Here is an 11,819-nt window from a genome sequence, read left to right as displayed (position 1 = left end):
TTCATTAGATAAATGATCATTTCTATGGTTATCTTTATGAATTCTAATAGCTTTGGAAATGATATTGCTAATGATTCCAACATCTCCTTTGGCACTCGTAAGATTAGTAAGCTCAAATAAGCAGTCACCAAATTTGGGATCATTGGAGCTCATCTTAATCAAGGCAATACACTTATGGAGAATTTCATCTAGATTTTTCAAGGAATAGCTTAGAAAGCGTTCCTCAAGAAATCTCCATATAGTGTAGGCACAATCAAGAGTAGTCAAACATTCAATCAAGTTTCTAGGCAAGCCTCTGATGATAAGATTAACAGTTCTAAGGTTGCGGATCATGTCAATAGACTCATCAAGGGTAGGATGCAAAGGATCAACATGAGGTGCACAAGGGCTAGCAATGTACTTGTTCAAATGATATTCATTGAAAATCTCACGCATTTCACTTTTCCACTCATGAAAATATTCTCCATCAAGAATAGGCACTCTATGTCTAAGACTCCCCAAAGTAGACTCATCCATCTTCCTCCAATGGTGTTTAAACCAAAGCAATGGAGACCAAAGCTCTGATACCAATTGAAAGGATCGAGAAGAGGTGTCTAGAGGGGGGTGATTAGACACTAAATGCTAAAAGTTGCAGTTTTTAATTTCTTTAGGTTGAAGTGGAGTTTTGGCACAAGTTTAACAATCACAATACATATCAAGCAAGCATGCAAAGAGTATATGAGCAGCGGAAAGTAAAGCATGCAACTTGCAAGAATGTAAAGAGATGAGATTGGAGTGTGCAAACGCAATTTGGAGACACGGAGATTTTTGAGACGTGGTTCCGATAGGTGGTGCTATCGTACATCCACGTTGATGGAGACTTCAACCCACGAAGGGTAACGGTTGTGCGAGTCCACGGAGGGCTCCACCCACGAAGGGTCCACGAAGAAGCAACCTTGTCTATCCCACCATGGCCCCACGGAGGACTTGCCTCACTAGCGGTAGATCTTCACGAAGTAGGCGATCTCCTTGCCCTTACAAACTCCTTGGTTCAACTCCATAATCTTGTCGGAGGCTCCCAAGTGACACCTATCCAATCTAGGAGCCACCACTCTCGAAGAAGTAACAAATGGTGTGTTGATGATGAACTCCTTGCTCTTGTGCTTCAAATGATAGTCTCCCCAACACTCAACTCTCTCTCACATGATATGGATTTCGTGGAAAGAAGATTTGAGTGGAAAGCAACTTGGGAAAGGCTAGAGATCAAGATTTATATGGTAAGAATGGGATATCTTGGCCTCAACACAAGTGTAGGTAGTTCTCTCACAGAAAAAGTAGGTTGGAAGTGTAGGTTTGTTCTGATGGCTCTCCCCACGAATGAAGAGGTGGTGGAGGGGTATATATAGCCTCCACACAAATTCTAACCGTTACACACAACCTGCCAATCTTGGTGGGACCGAATTGAAAAACTCGGTCTGACCGATTCAGCAAAGCTAGTGACCGTTAGGGTTTCCGGTGGGACTGACTGGATCAACTCGGTGGGACCGATGTGCTAGGGTTAGGGTAAATCCAAAACTCGGTTTGACCGATTACTCAAACTCGGTGGGACCGATTTGGGTAATAAGTGAAACAGAGAGTTGGCCAAGAAAACTCGGTGGGGCCAATTGCATATCTCGGTGGGACCGAAAATAGTGCAATGGGTAACAGAGAGTTTGCAAGCCCATCTCGGTGAGACTGAACTGATTAGGGTTTCTGGCAGTGGCTATGTCAATTGAACTCGATGGCTCCGGATAGAAAGAATCGGTGGGGCCGAGTTTGATATTTGGTGTGGGACATATTTGGAAGTGAGAAAGTGGTTGAGGGCTTTGGAGCATATCACTAAGTACTTTGAGCAAGCAAGCCATTAAGCAACACCTCATCCCTTCTTAATAGTATTGGCTTTTCCTATAGACTCAATGTGATCTTGGATCACTAAAATAGAAAATGTAGAGTCTTGAGCTTGGAGCTTGAGCCAATCCTTTGTCCTTAGCATTTTGAAGGGGTTCCACATCCTCTAGTCCATGCCACTTCATTGATGAACTTATCTGAAACATACTAGGTAAAAGTGTTAGTCCAACAAGAGATATGTTGACATTAATTACCAAAACCACCTAGGGAGCACTTGTGCTTTCACTAGTTACATTGTTGCTAAATATTTACCACCTAGCTTTACATACAAACAAAAGAAAAAGAATTCTTCTATGATTCAAGACATTACTTTTGGGATGACCCACATCTTTATAAAGAAGGAGTAGATGGTATTATTAGACGTTGTGTACCTGAGCATGAACAGGGACAAATCCCACGAAAATGTCACTCCGAAGCATATGGATGACATCATGCTGGAGATAGAACTGCTCACAAGGTATTGCAATCTGGATTTTATTGGCTTACTCTCTTCAAGTATGCCTGTAAGTTCATCTTATCTGGGGATGAATGCCAAAGAATAGGTAATATCGGTAAGCGTCAAGAAATGCCTATGAATTATTCACTTGCTGTTGAACCATTTGATGCTTGGGGATTTGTTTACATGGGACCTTTTCCTTCCTCCAATGAGTATACACATATTTTGGTTGCTGTTGATTATGTTACTAAGTGGGTAGAAGCTATTCCAACCAGTAGTGCTGATCACACACCTCTTTTAAAATGCTTAAGGAAGTTATTTTCCCAAGGTTTGGAGTCCTAGATATTTAATGACTGACGGTGGTTCACACTTTATTCATGGTGCTTTTCGTAAAATGCTTGCCAAGTATGATGTTAACCATAGAATTGCATCACCTTATCATCCTCAGTCTAGTGGTCAAGTTGTACTTAGCAATAGAGAAATAAAATTAATTTTGCAAAATAGTGTCAATAGGTCCCGGAAGAATTGGTCTAAGAAATTAGATGATGCACTTTGGGCTTATAGAACATCATATAAAATCCTATGGGTATGTCTCCTTATAAAATGGTTTATGGAAAAGCTTGTCATTTGCCTCTTGAGTTAGAACATAAAGCATATTGGGCAATCAAAGAACTCAACTATGATTTCAAACTTGTCGATGAAAAGAGGTTATTTGATATTAGTTCATTAGTTGAATGGAGAACCCAAGCTTATGAAAATGCCAAGTTATTTAAAGAAAAAGTTAAAAGATGGCATGATAAAAGAATCCAAAAGCGTGAGTTTAAAGTTGGAGAATATGTTCTTTTGTACAACTCTCGTTTCAGATTCTTTGCAGGAAAACTCCTTTCCAAATGGGAAGGACCCTATGTTATCGAGGAGGTTTATCAGTCTGGAGCTATCAAAATAAATAATGCCAAAGGTACTAACCCGAAGGTTGTTAATGGGCAACGAATAAAACATTATATCTCAGGTATGGCCATTAATGTTGAAAGTAATATTTTCCAAACTATGACACCAGAAGAACACATAAAAGTGTCCTTCTGGAACACTCCAGAAGCATGAAAATAAGGAGGTATGTGATACGGTAAGTAAACAGACTCCAAAAAATCCGCAAAAATATTTTTTGTTAGTTTTGGAATATAACAAAAATTAGGAAAATAAGAAACAACCAGGAAGCATACCCTTGTGGGCACAAGACACTAGGGCGTGCCCAGGTGGGTTGTACCCACCTCGGGTACTTTCCGGAGTCCGTTTTTGTACAGTTTGCTTGTCCCCCAAGATAAAGAATCTTTATATACCCCCCAAACATATTGATCACCGTATCGTGGAGAAATCTTCTGTTTTCTTCTCTTGCTATTTTCCCGATAGATATGAAAATATGTCATCCCAAGACTCTGAGGGTGAGAGCTATGTTGCTGATCTTGTTGCAAACCCCAAGTCCTATGGGGATGTGGAGCATTATGGCTGGACCTCGGAGGAAGAGGAAGACTATTATCCTAGGGAGAAGGAGGAGACAAGCTCGGATGAGAATGAAACCCCACGGCCTCAACCTGGGGACATGCATGTGGAATTCAAGAAGTCAAGCCTCCCCAACAAAGAAAAGAGGCCTAAGGTTTAGTTTATACCCTTCCGCCTTTGCAAGAAAATAAGCAAGATTTATGCAAAAAGGTACTAGAGCTTGAGCCGGAGATCGGTGAACTGAAAGAGGAAAATTCCATCCTCAAGCGTAAGCTGAGGAAGAAGGACAAACTCTCTATTTCATCACCACCACCATCTTCTTCATCACCAAAAGAAAATTGAGTATCGGGTATGGGCACTCCCCTTGGCTTCTGCAGAGCTTGGGGGAGGTGCCCCGGTATCTTATCATCCCCACTATCTTTTGCCTTTACCTATTTTAGTTATCTTTTGCTTTAGATGAATAAAAGTTTAGTTCAGTCCTTTATTTTTGAGGGTGTGCTTAGTGATCTATTCTTGTAATCGTGTGCGAGATATATAATAAAGTTTAGTATGAGTTTTTGCTTTCTTTAATTTCATGTTGCAATAAAAATAAAATAAAATAAATAAATAAAAAGAAAGGAAATAAATCAAGAAGATCATATGCTAATCTTATGGTAGGTGATGACACCACATAAGGAAAAGTATAAGTAGAAAATTTTATTAGAGATTGACAAACATAGCATTGGTCAATGATGCAACTCATGAAAGAATTAATAAGGGAAGAGAATATTCACATATAAATACACTATCCTGGAAATCTTTTGTGATTGTGAGCCCCCATCAAAATATTATATGCCAAAATTGTTGACGTTGAACACGGAAGACAAATTAATGATTTATGTTTCTTCATATTCACATAGAAGTCATATTGTCATAGATCCTTTAACATGTGGTAATTGTCCCCTATCTTTGCTAGCCAGAAATTCTGCACTAAGTAGAGATACTACTTGTGCATCCAAAAACCCTTAAACCCAAATCTTATTTTCAAGTGTCCACCATACCTACCTAAGGATTGAGTCAGATCCTTCAAGTAAGTTGTCATCGGTGCAATAAGGCAATAAAAATTGCTTCTAAAAGTGTGAGATCATTTAGTGTAAGAGAAAATTGAGCGTTGTATGAACTTGTGATCACTACTGCAGGATGGTCCAAATGCGACACTGCGATCAGAGACCCTTCGACGAAACTGTGTGTGATGCCATAATCGCAAACGGTGGTGTAAAAAATCATCAAAAAGGTGCAAAACGTTTGCGATGACAGATGCATCAAACATGGTTCAGAATTTAGTTGTGTGTGCGATGCAGGGCATATGGTTCAGTTCAATTAACTGTTTGGGATGAGGAGGCACAAAAGAAACGGGCAGCCAGATGAAGGCGTGTGCGATATACATCATACGATTCACTAGGATGAACTGTGTGTGATTAGGCAACACAATGGAAACGGTTCAACTGAACAAGATGTGTGTGATACGCGACAAACAGGTCCGCAATATGAAATGTGTGCGAAGACCAATAATAACACAGACGATTGCTGCTAATAAGTTGTGTGAATTGCTCTGTCTACAATAGAATAACATGTATATATAAACTGAAATAAACATCCAATTACATAAGTGACTATATAGATCATTCGCACACACCTCAATAAACAATTGCATGCATTCTAAAGTAGGAGAAACGATCATCTGGTCATCTACTTCTTGTGACGCTCCCGCAACTGCTATGTGGCTCGATCCCTCGTCTGGGTCAGTAAGAAGACAGTTCCTCATGTCAACGATCCGCTTGTACATCTTGTAGCTTGTGTACGCGTCCATGGTCGCGTACTTGACATGTTGTTCATCCAACCTCTTATGCCACACACTGTGCCAGGCGTTCTTGTCCTTATTGCTCTCTTGCTTCATCTTTGCGTAGTAGGGGTCGATGATGGCTGAGGCGAGGTCAACCAGGGAGTTTAGTTTGTCTTTGTCGCTGCCCCAGACCTTGTAGTGGCACTGGATGTTGACAAGATTCTGGCATTTCAAGTCCGAAACCTTGAGCGCTTTTAGATCGTTGGTGGTGTCCACCGTAGCGAAATTGTAGTCGGAGCTGTTGATAAACCTGGAGAAACGCTCGCAAGGCCTTGTGGCAAGGTGGAAGTGGTAGACGAGGACATCATGTCACACGCATAACTGGGCGACGATAACCTTCTGATCGTTCCCGGCACGACTGATGGTGTACTCGAGGTCGAAGCCAACCACTCGGTACTTGTCCTCGACAAGGAACTGCTCCATAGTTTGGATGGAGCTCTGCACCGAGACCGAATCGTTCATGTACACCACTGAGAGGGCCTTCCCCCTCACGTGGGTGTCCACTACGTGATGCGTGGTGAACTGCCTGCCGTTGTCATCGTCGGCCGCTGGTAGCGCCATTGGAGCCACGGGGAGCGCCATTGGAACCGCTGGGTGTCCTCTCTGTATGTGTCCTTGTGGGTGTGCTTATTGTGTAGTGAGGGGGAAGGCGACACGCATAGAGCAGTTGAACACGCAAGAAATGGTCGCCTGCAAGCCAGCCGATAGTTGCGTCGCTGCGTAGAGAGCGGCCGTGTGGTACCACCCCCATCTAGTCTATAGTCTCCTTTATATTCCGTGCCATACTTTGCCCTCAAATTTAACCAACAAAATGTTAATGCATGTTTTAAAAATTATATAGTTGGAAACTATGTTCAAATAAAAATCCAACTATATAATCTTTGGTGACATGCATTCGTATTTTATTAGTTAAATCGTACTTATAAACCAGGATGGTGGTATAGTAGGTAATTAAATTGCAAAAGTTTTTTTATTAACCGTATGTGTACGTGGCCTTTCATCCTCCTCTCGCACGTCTTGTCACCCCGCTGCCGCAGACGGCTTACAGCGCAAGCTTGCGCAGCGCGCGGGGGCGTTCTTTTTGCCAAATAGTGGCGCCAATGAATCGTCGGTGAGCCCGTTCCCGCGCAAACTCGTAGGTTCCCGCGCAAGCTTCCCGCCTGAATCGAAAAAATCCCCCAAAATCCCAATGCTTACCGGCTTGCTATAAAAACCCTCACGGTCGACGAGTTCTGCGTCGCATTTCCCCCTCCATCCCTGTAGCTTATCTCGTCTGCTTCTCCCACATTCTCCAATGGCACCGGTCTATCATCGTCGCTCAGCCACTCCGCCGTCATCAGAGGACAGCTCTAGCTGGGAGGCTACACCGCGGCGGCGGCACAGTCCCTAGCTTAGTGTGATGCGCGTGGCGTCCCTGTTGGGTGTGCACGTAACACCCACCACATGCTCCGCCGCCGGTGCCCGTCGGCAGCTGTTACCGGCCGCCGTTGCCGCCACACCACCGTCGAAAGCCAGGGCCATCACCCGCTCTGCCGCCGCGGCCCGAAGGCAGGGGATGGCCGTCGTGGCCGCCACCCCACTGCCGGCCACTGTGGCCATCACTTACTCCGCCACCACGGCCTGAAGGCGGGAGGTGGTGGTCGTGGCCGCCACCCCGTCATCGGCCGCCGTGGCCGCTAGCCCACCGTCGACCGCCGGGGTCATCACCCGCTCCGCCACCGCCGCCCAAAGGCGGGACGCGGAGGTGGATGCCCACACATGCGACAGTGACCTTGCGCGCTACACCGAATTCCTGCGGGAGGAGGAGGAGCGCCTCGTCGAGCACGCAAAGAGTCTTACCGCCGCAGTTGCCGCGGCACACGCCGCCTCAGAGGCGAGGAATCAGGAGATATATGAGGAGAACCACCGCTTCGAGAGGGGTCATCTAGAGCGGCAGAGGGCGTTCGAGGTGAGCGTCGCTGAAGCTGCATTAGCAACAGGCACCGCATTGCGGTTGCCCAGCTCTTCGGTAGGCTCTTCCTCCTCCACCTCTTACTGAGCGCGCTCAGTAGAGGAGATGCAACCGGAAGTAGTACAAGGCCCTTCCGTAGTAGTAGTATTTAGGGGCTATTTTGTTCAGTTCATCTGACTATAGATGTGGTGGAACTATACAACGTACTTAAAATTAGCTAGTATATATAGTTGAACTAGCTATTTCAGTACGTGGTTGGCAACAATTGGGGAAAAGTTTGGTTGGTTCAGCTATCGAGTTGAAATGTTTGTATAAATTAAAAACGACTGCTTAATCTATGAATGAAATCTATGCTTAATTACTGAATCTTAGTTGCAAAAATTAGATACTGCTAGTGATTTTTAGCTTCATATTTTGACAAATCGTAGTGTTACAAGGATTGACAAATCTTACCAAATTGTCTGTATGTGGTTGCACACGGGTCATACAAAACAACCGTTTGCGTTGAAGGGATGCACAAATCCTACGCCGCTCTCACTTTGCATATGGGTGTTCTATCTAAAACGTTTGCGATCAAGAGCTGCAGAAATCCTGCTCGGCACATTTTCTCTTGGCTTCCTAGGGAAGCTGTCAGTTTGCATACGGGTGCTCTAACTAAAACATTTGTGATGAGTGTTTTATAATTAAAAGGCGAATTAAACTGTGGCTTGCGCGCCATTAATGGAGAGGATGCGAGCAAGGTGGGCAGCCATGGAAGTGAAAGGGCTCACTACCCAGTGAGCCTGCGTAGCATACAGCTCACACGCTTCCCGGTGAGCCTGCGCACTCGAGGACAGCTTGCATGCCTCTCAGTCAGCCTGCGCACCGGACGGTGCTCGCACGCCTCCCGTTCAGTCAAGGTCAAGCGGCTGTCCGCACGACACCTCCTACATCCATTAAAACCAAGACACGTGGCGTCACGTGAATGGTTAACAGAATTTGGGATTTACTAGAATTTAAAAACCAGGCATCTCAATGTTTTGCCAGCAATCAACGGTGCCCTGGTGTTTGAAATTCATTCCCATTTCTTGCGTGGGACCTAAGCATGCACCCAAGGACACATATTTGATTTTTCAACCAATTTATATGCACTGGAGCATGTGCATGTAGTTCAAATTTGAATTATGCACATAAATGCATTGAAAACTCAGTTAATGCATAAAATGTCCAAACGAACCTAGAAAAATCACAAAAAATCACATAACACTCCTGTTGTTCTATGTTGACACAAGAAAAAATTTTTGAAAGCAATAAGAGGCAATGGATATAGTTTCGTCCCAAAGGTAGGATGTTCCCTACCGAAAACCATCATGCCTGTTGTGAGAAGCTCCGGTTTGTGAGAAGCATATACCCAAACCTGCCCAAAATGCGAAAAAATTTGTACCATGACATGTTGATGCCGCTCCATGATAGCATGCCAAGTTTCATGAATTTCAGAAGAGTTTTGGATTTACTAGAATTTAAAAACCAGGCATCTCAGTGTTTTACCGGCAATCAACGGTGCCCTGGTGTTTGAAATTCATTCCCATTTCTTACATGGGACCTAAGCATGCACCCAAGGACACATATTTGATTTTCCAACCAATTTATATGCACCGGAGCATGTGCATGTAGTTCAAATTTGAATTATGCACATAAATGCATTGAAAACCCAGTTAATGCATAAAAATGTCCAAACGAACCCCGAAAAATCACAAAAATTAACACAACACTCTTGTTTTTCTACGTTGACATGAGATTTTTTTTGAAAGCAATAAGAGGCAATGGATATCATTTTGTCCCCAAAGGTGGGACGTTCCCTATCGAAAACCATCATGCTTATTGTGAGAAGCTCCGGTTTGTGAGAAGCATATACCTAAACCTACCCCAAATGGGTCAAATGTTTTACCATGAAATGTTGATGCCGCTCCATCATAGCATGTCAAGTTTCATGAATTTCAGACGAGTTTTGGATTTAATAGAATTTAAAAACCAGGCATCTCAATGTTTTGCCGGCAATCAACGGTGCCCCGGTGTTTGAAATTCATTCCCATTTCTTGCATGGGACCTAAGCATGCACCCAAGGACACATATTTGATTTTTCAACCAATTTATATGCACTGGAGCATGTGCATGTAGTTCAAATTTGAATTATGCACATAAAATGCATTGAAAACTCAGTTAATGCATAAAAATGTCCAAACGAACCCCGAAAAATCACAAAAATTCACACAACACTCCTGTTGTTCTATGTTGGCATGAGAAAAAATTTGAAAGCAATAAGACGCAATGGATATTGTTTCGTCCCCAAAGGTGGGGCATTCCCTACCGAAAACCATCATGCTTGTTGTGAGAAGCTCCGGTTTGTGAGAAGCATATACCCAAACCTGCCCCAAATGGGACAAAATTTGTACCACGACATGTTGATGCCGCTCCATGATAGCATGCCATGTTTCATGAATTTCAGACGAGTTTTGGATTTACTAGAATTTAAAAGCCAGACATCTCAATGTTTTGTCGGCAATCAACGGTGCCCTGGTGTTTGAAATTCATTCCCATTTCTGTCATGGGACCTAAGCATGCACCCAAGGACACAGATTTGATTTTTCAACCAATTTATATGCACTGGAGAATGTGCATGTAGTTTAAAATTGAATTATGCACATAAATGTATTGAAAACTCAGCTAATGCATAAAAATGTCCAAACGAACCCTAAAAAATCACAAAAATTCACACAACACTCCTATTGTACTGTGTTGACATGAGGAAAAAAACTAAAAGCAATAAGAGGCAATGGATATCGTTTCATCCCCAAAGGTGGGACGATCCCTACCGAAAACCATCATGATTGTTGTGAGAAGCTCCGGTTTTGAGAAGCATATACCCAAACTTGCCCCAAATGGGACAAAAAATTTACCATGGCATGTTGATGCCGCTCCATGATAGCATGTCAAGTTTCATGAATTTCAGACGAGTTTTGGATTTACTAGAATTTAAAAGCCAGGCGTCTCAGTGTTTTGCCGGCAATCAACGGTGCCTCGGTGTTTGAAATTCATTCCCATTTCTTGCATGGGACCTAAGCATGCACCCAAGGACACAAATTTGATTTTTCAACCAATTTATATGCACTGGAGCATGTGCATGTAGTTCAAATTTGAATTATGCACATAAATGCATAGAAAACCCAGTTAATGTATAAAAATGTCCAAACGAACCCCAAAAAATCACAAAAATTCACACAACACTCCTGTTGTTCTATGTTGGCATGAGAAAAAAATTTGAAAGCTATAAGACGCAATGGATATCGTTTCGTCCCCAAAGGTGGGGCATTCCCTACCGAAAACCATCATGCTTGTTGTGCGAAGCTCCGGTTTGTGAGAAGCATATACCCAAACCTGCCCCAAATGGGACAAAATTTGTATCACGACATGTTGATGCCGCTCCATGATAGCATGCCACGGTTCATGAATCTCAGACGAGTTTTGGATTTACTAGAATTTAAAAGCCAGACATCTCAATGTTTTGCAAGCAATCAAGAGTGCCCTCGTGCTTGAAATTCATCCCCATTTCTTTCATGGGAACTAAGCATGCACCCAAGGACACATATTTGATTTTTCAACCAATTTATATGCACTGGAGCATGTGCATGTAGTTTAAAATTGAATTATGCACATAAATGCATTGAAAACTCAGTTAATGCATAAAAATGTCCAAATGAACCATGAAAAATCACAAAAATTCACACAACACTCCTATTGTTCTATGTTGACACGAGGAAAAAAACTAAAAGCAATAAGAGGCAATGGATATCGTTTCGTCCCCAAAGGTGGGACGATCCCTACCGAAAACCATCATGCTTGTTGTGAGAAGCTCCGGTTTGTGAGAAGCATATACCCAAACTTGCCCCAAATGGGACAAAATTTTTACCACGGCATGCTGATTTGCTCCATGATAGCATGCCAAGTTTCATGAATTTCAGACGAGTTTTGGATTTACCAGTATTTAAAAACCAGGTGTCTCAATGTTTTGCTGGCAATCAACGGTGCCCCAGTGTTTGAAATTCATTCCCATTTCTTGTATGGGACCTAAGCATGCACCCAAGGACACA

Source organism: Triticum aestivum, chromosome 6A (assembly GCF_018294505.1).
Source record: "Triticum aestivum cultivar Chinese Spring chromosome 6A, IWGSC CS RefSeq v2.1, whole genome shotgun sequence".
Classification (NCBI taxonomy): Eukaryota; Viridiplantae; Streptophyta; class Magnoliopsida; order Poales; family Poaceae; genus Triticum; species Triticum aestivum.
The sequence above is the reverse complement of the archived record's forward strand: the minus strand, read 5'-3'. Positions refer to the sequence as shown.